The following is an 8,878-nucleotide window of genomic DNA, read 5'->3' as shown; positions in this document are numbered from 1 at the left end:
ATCTCTAGGTCAGTATTATTTTAAACATTTTAAACAATCTTCATATTGCTCTTCATAATAGCTGAACTAATTTATATTCCTACTAACAGTTTACAAATGTTACCCTTCCTTCACATTTTTATCAATATTTATTCCTTTAGTTCTTCAGAAGAATCCCCCAACAGATATATTATTTTATAGAATTTGGGCAGAAGAGAAAGCTAGGTTTGGTTCTCAAAATTTACTCAAGAGGAAAAAGAGACAAAGTATGGACTGGGGGAATATATTTGCACAATATTTATCTGATAAAGTATTATTATTCAAATTATACAAAGAATTCTTAAACTCAACAAGAAAACAATCTGACCTTTAAAATTGCCTAGAAGAGACAATGATCCTATATGGATGGCAAATTCTCCTATTAGAACTTGCTCAATAAAAAAATGAAGAGAAAATTTGAAGTGATGCCACACATCATTAGGGAAATGTGAATTAAAATGAGATGCCACTACACAACTATTAAAAATGGCCCAAATCCAGAATATTGTTTACACCCAACGTTGGCAAGATATAGAACTGGTATTTTCATTCACGCATCATTTGTGGAAAGACAAAATGGCAGAGCCTCTTTGGAACCCACTTGGCTATTTCTTACAAAACGAACATATTCCTACCATGACTCACAATGGTGCCCATTGGCACCAAAGGATCTTACCAAAGCATTTTTTTTGGCTAGTGCTAGGGCTTGAACTCAGGGCATGGGCACTGTCCCTGATCATCTTTTGCTCAAGGACAGCACTCTACCACTTGAGCCACGGCACCACTCCAGTGTTTTCTATTTATGTGGTACTGAGGAACCCAGGGCTTCTTGCATGCCAGGCAAGCTCTGTACCATTATGCCACTTGAACTCAAGGCCTGGGTGTTGTCCCTGAGCTCTTTTGTTCAAGGCTAGTGCTCTACCACTTTAAACCTCAGCTCTACTTCTGGAACTGAAAACTTATGTCATCACAAAGCCCACATAGATGTTTATAGAACCATTATGCCTAATTGCTGAAAGTTGGAAACTAAAGTTCTTCAGTAGATAGATGAATACACAGTGGTACATCCAGACAATGGAATGTTATTTGGCATTACAAAGAAATGGACAAGAAAACATGAAAAAACATGGAGGTACCTAAAGGTACATCACTAAGTGAAAATAAGGATATGAAAAGGACACATATTGTATAGTTCTAGAAAAGGCAAAATTATGGAAATAGTGGAAAGAACAGTGGTTATGAGAATTAGGTAGAAGGATGAATTAGTAGCACACCAGATTTCTAGGGCAGTAGAAGCATCTGTATGATTCTACAGTGGTAGATGTGTACCATTATATGTGTCCAAACACCAAGAGTGAGTCCTGTTATAAACTGTGGACTTGGGGGGTGAGATGCTGGCTGGCAATGGGCAGAGGCTGCACATTTGTCAGAGCAGAGGGTACATGGGAATTCTCTATCCTTCCTGCTCAATATTGCCCTGAGTCTAAAACTGCTCTAAAAATAAAGTTTATTAAAAAAATCATCCAAGTTTCTTTGACTCATGTTCTAATTGTACCATGGATCTGGAAAACAATTTTTTTCCAAAAGTGATAAGGACTTTTCTAAGACAGATAGTGCTGGACGCAGTTCAGGAAGTATTAGATATTTCAGTAACAACCTATTTACCCGAGTGTGAGATTTTGGACAATTTCTAACAGCCAGGAAGAAAGTCAGGAAATTGGAAATGAAAACATGCCTCTTGGCAGTCACAAGGCCTATATGCAGAAATCACCAACAACCCTCAGATGTCTTACCTTCTTAATTTTCCTTTAATAAACTTTGTTGTACTTAGGGTCTGACATGCTCTTAGTTTTCGTGTTCATAGCTGGAATGCTATGACTTACTTGAGCCACGTCTCCAGTCCAGCATTTTGCTTGTTAATTGGACATGCCATGAATGGCTTGCAATCGTAATCCTTCAGGTCTCAGACTCTGGGTAGCTAGAATTACTTGGTTCTTTAATGGGCTTTTGAGAGCAAGACTCATAAGAATATATATTCATACAGTATAACATTCATAAGAACAAACAGGAGTCAACAAGAAAAACTTCCCGGAGACTTTGATTTGTTGATAGTAGAAAATACACTGTTCTCATTAAAATGTTTTGTTTCCAAAATGCTTACTGTTGGAGTTCTGGTACTAGGTCTCATATGAGAAATCCAACTTAGGTAGAATCATCCTGATTATCAAGTTTTGGGGACTCCTATGTATACCATTTATATTCCTTGCGATCCCCATGCCTCAGCTTCCCGAATGCTGGTATTTTGGGTGTGTGTCATCATGCCTGGCTTGAGACAACTTCCTCTGCCCTCAATAAACCACCAAGAGGGCTGGGGATATAGCCTAGTGGCAAGAGTGCCTGCCTCGGATACACGAGGCCCTAGGTTCGATTCCCCAGCACCACATATACAGAAAACGGCCAGAAGCGGCGCTGTGGCTCAAGTGGCAGAGTGCTAGCCTTGAGCGGGAAGAAGCCAGGGACAGTGCTCAGGCCCTGAGTCCAAGGCCCACGACTGGCCAAAAAAAAAAAAAAAAAACCACCAAGAAGCCAAAGTAAGGCTACAGCATTTAATCCAGAGACACTGCTTCTGAAAATGAGTCAGACCAACCAGATCAGTCTTTCCTCTACCAATATCCAGTTGGGTAATCCTTACTTTGCCTGAGTTTCATTCTCTAAAAAGTAATTAGATTGAGTTGGTTTCTAAAGTCCTTCCTGGTCCTAAATATTCAAACGTCTATGTGAGGAAAGAGTGACAGGAAAGAGAAGATGAATTACCTTATAAAAATACTATATTTTCATTTATTTAACATTTATTGAGGCATCTCTTCAGACCCATATATTATAGTTTGTTTGTTTTTAAAGCCCCTGTCCCTTTGGAACTTTCAATTTGCTGAGAAGTCAGCAACAACAAAGTGAATCAACCACACAAGAAAATGACCGAGAATAGTGGTACACATCTTTGGATAAAGTGGGTAGGGAATATCACCTCTGGGGAAGTTACATTTGAACCTGAAGAAAAAAAAGTCTTATGAAGAAATTAGTGAAGAGCATGTTCAGTAGGCTCTAAAAGGGGGAAACTGAGGGAACTGGAGATAGTGAGAAACAAAAGCAAAAAATTATGACTGTTAATAACTAAGCAAGCATAAGATTTGAAGTACATTGGAGCAGTAAATGTAGTCTTGTCTTTCATTTGCCTCTATATGCATACTGCCAAGCAAAATTCCTGGGCACACTTGTTTTCCTCTCTTCTGGGGCTTGAATACAGAGCCTTATACTTACTAGACGGGTACTCTACTACTTCAGCCACACTTCCAGTCCCATAGCCGATACTTTAATAAGCACTTCAAAATGTTCTGAGAAATAAACATCCTTTCTCTTCAGCTTTATGTTGTGGTGCACTCATCCAAACCATAAAATTTCAGATGACTCTAGTCCAGATCTACAAAATAATGCATGAAGCTTGGAAAAACACTGTTTGGGTTCAATTAATTTTAGAATTTCATCAGCTACAGAATCTTTTCTTAGGGCTGCTTTTGGGCTAAGACTAGGATGCAAGAAAACCCACTAGACTGGATAATATACAATTTACCATGAACAACTCAAGACACTCCTTGGGAAAGCAAAAAACGATTTGCCTTTCAAAGTTAGCACTGGGCTAGAGCAGATTTCCTTAGACAAGCTAGAGTGGGAATGCCATATGGTTGTGGCCCCACAAAGCCATCCCCCCCCTCAATAAACTTACAGTTTACAAGGCTGTAGTAATTTCATTGGTAAAACTAAATGCAACCTTCTGTAGAAGGCAGTTGTGTGAAAAAAATAATATGGCATATCTGATTTTTTGTGGAAACGTCCTTGCTTAGTAACAATTTTGAGGTAGGTGACCAAAGACATGTTAATTTGATTTTAAGGGAATCTGCATAGAAATATGCTAAGTAGTAGCCTTGCTAATTATAAACAGCCCATTCATATCTTCTGTACCAGTAAGGCCTTTTCAGAATGGCCAGAGATGGAAAGCAGATGCTTAAGACTTTCTTGTTCCCTCCAAGGAGAGCTCACTACATTGTGAATTCACATCTCAACTTGGAAATGTTTAAAAATGGGAGCCTTAAGTCTGTATTTCCCCATTTAGCTTGCCATGGTGTACTACAATAGAGAAAGTGCTTAGTTTTCAATTGGGTGGCTCTTTTACATAGGGGGGATGAGAAAAAAAAAAAACTATGTCTGTCTTTTAAGTAACTGCTTACATAGGGATACTTCAGAGAGGGTGCAAGTCAGCTTTCTTTTCCTTATGTTTGTTAGCAGATAGTAGTAACACTATCAGACTCAAGGCATATACAAAGTTGTTGATAGTCCACTTTACTTAAAAATGTCAAATGACAATGAGATACATAGATCAGCCTGTACAACCTTCTATTTCTAGTCAACACCATCAAGGTAAAAAGGACTAAACAATAGGGAAACAGCAATTTATAGAAGTTTTCTTCCAATTCCAATAATCCCATTGGTAACAGAATTGAAATGCTTGGCAGACTTATGGAAAAATAATTTCAGGTTGGACAGTTGTGATAAAATCATGACTAAACATTAGCCAAATCCACCCTCACTTACCTACTGTCACCACCCCCATAACTCCTCAAATAAAAACCTAAATGAGTCGATTCCAAACTTAAAGTATAAGCGGTAACAAAGTAACCAAGGCCTGGAGTAATAAGCCATAGGAAGAGACACAGGCTAATTTGTCTTCTATTTTCCCAATAAGTAGCAGATGTGCTCATGTCAACCAGCTATGCAGGAGGTGATGGTAAGGACATTTGGAAAACTGCTTAGGGCAGCAAATCTTGGAGTAATATCACATCAGCACTAAACCACAGTACATTATAACCAACCACACATCAACCACACCCTCCTGTCCTGAATTTTACAGTTTCTTGCATAAGTTACTGAAAATTAAAGTCTTATGTTTGGCAAGTTATATACAAACCATTCTACTCATTTTCTAGAAGTTCAATTTCCATATATTACAAATCTATCCCTCTACTATTATATTACAAGCTTATTCCTCTATTTGGAATATTGGTCAAGGTGAAGTGGTTACATTTGAAATACATTTGAAAAATGTTAAGTTAAGCCAAGTTTTAAGTGTTTTCTTAATCAGGTCTTTACAGTTTCATACGTTAGGCCTTGGGTACATTTGTTTTGAGACGGTCTTGCTATGCAACCCAGGCTAGCCTCAAACTTGCATCTTCCACCCCGGCTTCCCACTACTGGGATTTCAGAAATGTACTACTGTGCCAGATGTGCCACAATGCCAATTCATCAGGCCTTTGAATTTTTTTCTCCCTTTCTTGATTTTTTTTTGAGGGGGTGGGGGTCCAGGGCTTTGTACATGCTAGGTGTAAATTCTACCTGAACTACATTCCTGAATCTCATCAGGCCCTTTAATATAACATGTACTATTGTAAGCCTCCTAAGTGGTAAGAATCTAGTTTTTATCATTTGAAAATCTTATATATGGAATGTTTCTCATTGAACATCTCGTGGAATGTAGGTTTCATGGAACTTACTAGAAAATGCTGGTTTAGACACACACTGGTATTTGGGAACTAGCTTTACTTAATAATCTTGATTCTATGAAAAAGTCACGTTTCAAGTAGAAGCAGTATACTTAAGTAACAAAATTTGTGGAATACAACCAAATCATACACTTAAGACATTTTAGCCACCAAGTATGTGCCCACTTGATTTTCCTCACTGCCACACTGCCCAAACAAAATAATTTTCAAAACTTCAGAATAGCAAAGACAATACAACAGTGGTACACACTAGACATTATGTTGAAAATGAATTATAAACAACTTGTGGGTGGAGATAAGAGGGGAAGAGGAGAGTAAGGGAGGGGTGACACTTTCCAAAAAGAAATGTGCTCATTACCCTTTATAATACCCTTTACATCACTTTTACAATAACAATTTAATTTTTTTAAGAAAACAAAAACTTCAGATTAAAACAGTAGAAACTCGGGGCTGGGAATATGGCCTAGTGGCAAGAGTGCTTGCCTCAAATACATGAAGCCCTGAGTTCGATTCCTAAGCACCACATATACACAAAATGGCCAGAAGTGGCTCTGTGGCTCAAGTGGTAGAGTGCTAGCCTTAAGCAAAAAGCCAGGGACAGTGTGCTCAAGTGATGAGTTCAAGGCCCAGGACTGGCCAAAAAAAAAAAAAAGTAGAAACTCAAAATAGCTGAAAAATGCTTATTCTAATGCATATAGTATATATCAAAAATCTAAATAAAATTTACCCATAAAGTGTAAATTTATTTTATTATTTTTTTGTGCCAGTACTGGGACTTGAACTCAGGGCCTGGCCACTGACCTTTAGCTTTTTCCCTCAAGGCTGGCTCTTAACCACTTGGGCTATAGCTCTACTTCTAGCTCTTTTCTTTTATATTATTATAAAGGAGATATACAGAAGGATTATAGTTATGTACATCAGGTAGAGTACATTCCTTTTTACAATGTCACCCCTTCCCTTACTCTCCTGGTTTTTCCCACCCATCCCCACCCACTACTTCTGGCCTTTTGGTGATTAATTAGAGAAAAGTCTCACAACTTTCCTGCTGAGCTGTCTTTGAATTATCATCCTCAGATCTCCTGAGAAGCACTGGCCCTATAAAGTATAACTTCTAAAATGATTTTTTTTCTATCTGAAAAAAGCATGGATAAAAAATCATGAAATTTAGAAAGTTAGCGTATCTGAACTAGAATATTGTCATGTAGGTGTGAAACCCTGACACTGAATAGCTTGGCCACAGCATTTTCATCACCTGGCAAGTGCAGATAGAATGCTTTGTGTGTGTTTTTTTTTTGGCCAGTCCTGGGCCTTGGACTCAGGGCCTGAGCACTGTCCCTGGCTTCTTCCTGCTCAAGGCTAGCACTCTGCCACTTGAGCCACAGCGCCGCTTCTGGCCGTTTTCTGTATATGTGGTGCTGGGGAATCGAACCTAGGGCCTCGTGTATCCGAGGCAGGCACTCTTGCCACTAGGCTATATCCCCAGCCCCTTTGTGTGGTTTTCAAGGATAAAAAGGACCTCGCACAATGCTGGGCAAGAGAAAATATTAGGTTCCCAATAAATGGTAGCTCTTAATAAACACCCTTGTCTTTTTTTTTGCTTTTTGAGAGTCTGGCTATGTTGCTCAAGTTAGCTTAGAATTTGCAATCCTCATGCCTCAAGCATCCCAAGAAACTGGGTTACAAACCTTTCTCAGCTCTTTTTATCACTATTAAAACTAAAAAACCTACTCAGCCAAAATAGTCCAAGATCATCCAGTATCCAAACACTTGCACAGTGGAATATCACTTTGAGATAGCTAGCTAGCAAGAAAATAAAACCAACACAAAAATGTAACATTATGTTTTACTCTACTATCACTACTGTATTATAACTTCAAGAAAAATATTTAAGGCCAAGTGCTGGTGGCGCAGGCCTGCAATCCTGCAATCCTAGCTACTCAGGAGGCTGAGATCTGAGGATTGCAGTTTGAAGCTAGCCTACGTAAGAAAGCCTATGAGCATTTCCAATTAACTATAAAAAAAGCCAGTAGTAGCAGAGCTGTGGCTCAAACGGTAGAGCTCTATCTTTGAGCAAAAGAATCTTAAGTACAGGGGCTGGGGATATGGCCTAGTGGCAAGAGTGCTTGCCTCGTATACATGAGGCCCTGGGTTCAATTCCCTAGCACCACATATACAGAAAATGGCCAGAAGTGGCGCTGTGACTCAAGTGGCAGAGTGCTAGCCTTGAGCAAAAAGAAGCCAGGGACAGTGCTCAGGCCCTGAGTCCAAGTCCCAGGACTGGCCAAAAAAAAAAAAAAAAAGAATCTTAAGTATAGTGCCCAGGCCCTGAATTTAAGCCCCAAGATAGATTAAAAAAAAAAATACATTAATTAAAGTTTTTTTGGGAATACATTTGGTTTAATCTTCAACTTAAGAGTTACTTTTATTTTAGCAATCCCATTATGTGACAGAATTTTAAAGAGCCATCCTTCCTGAATTTGATTGAAAAATAATCAGAGATGATAGTACAGAATTAAGCAGAAAAAATAATACTGATAAAAAGATTGAAAGTAAAATCCATTTTGGCTAGAACTGAATATCCATAAATAACTTACTCCAAAGTAGAAGCTAACTTGAATCATAGTTTCTCACACATACACATGTGCGTGCGCCACTTATATTTACATTAGTCCACTACCATGACTTGAAGAAAATGTTCTTACTAAAATCTTACTGAGTATGCTATTTAGTGTTTCTTAGTTTTCTAATAATCCACCATCTACTTTCTGAAACCAGAACTGAGTTTGTGATTTAAGTTTCAAGAAACAGTTTGCTGAAACCAAGAGACAATTAAAAGAGTATCTGAATGCTTCAAAGAGAAAAACCAAAAACAGAGACCCGGGTGCATGAACACTTGTGTAGTTAGAATACTGCACCTGCAACTTTGGAAAAAGAGGCTCAAAATAATAAGCACATTCTTCTAACAGTAAAGAGTCCTCCCACTGTTTATTAATTTTGACATTCCATTATTTCCATAAACTCAAAGTAGAAGATAAGCTTTTTGATAAAAGCCATTTCATATATATAATATACAGGAATTTTTAAAAAGTCTGACCATATTATGGATACTTTTGGTATGAACAAAAAAATGCAGTTACAAGTAATTGAAATGAAACCATCACTAAGTAAGATACACAGGAACTTCAATATATTTCAGGAAAAAAAATCCAAACAATTCTTACTGTGTTAGAAGAATAAAGTACATTTGT

This window comes from Perognathus longimembris, chromosome 5 (genome assembly GCF_023159225.1).
Source record: "Perognathus longimembris pacificus isolate PPM17 chromosome 5, ASM2315922v1, whole genome shotgun sequence".
Taxonomy (NCBI): Eukaryota; Metazoa; Chordata; class Mammalia; order Rodentia; family Heteromyidae; genus Perognathus; species Perognathus longimembris.
The sequence above is the reverse complement of the archived record's forward strand: the minus strand, read 5'-3'. Positions refer to the sequence as shown.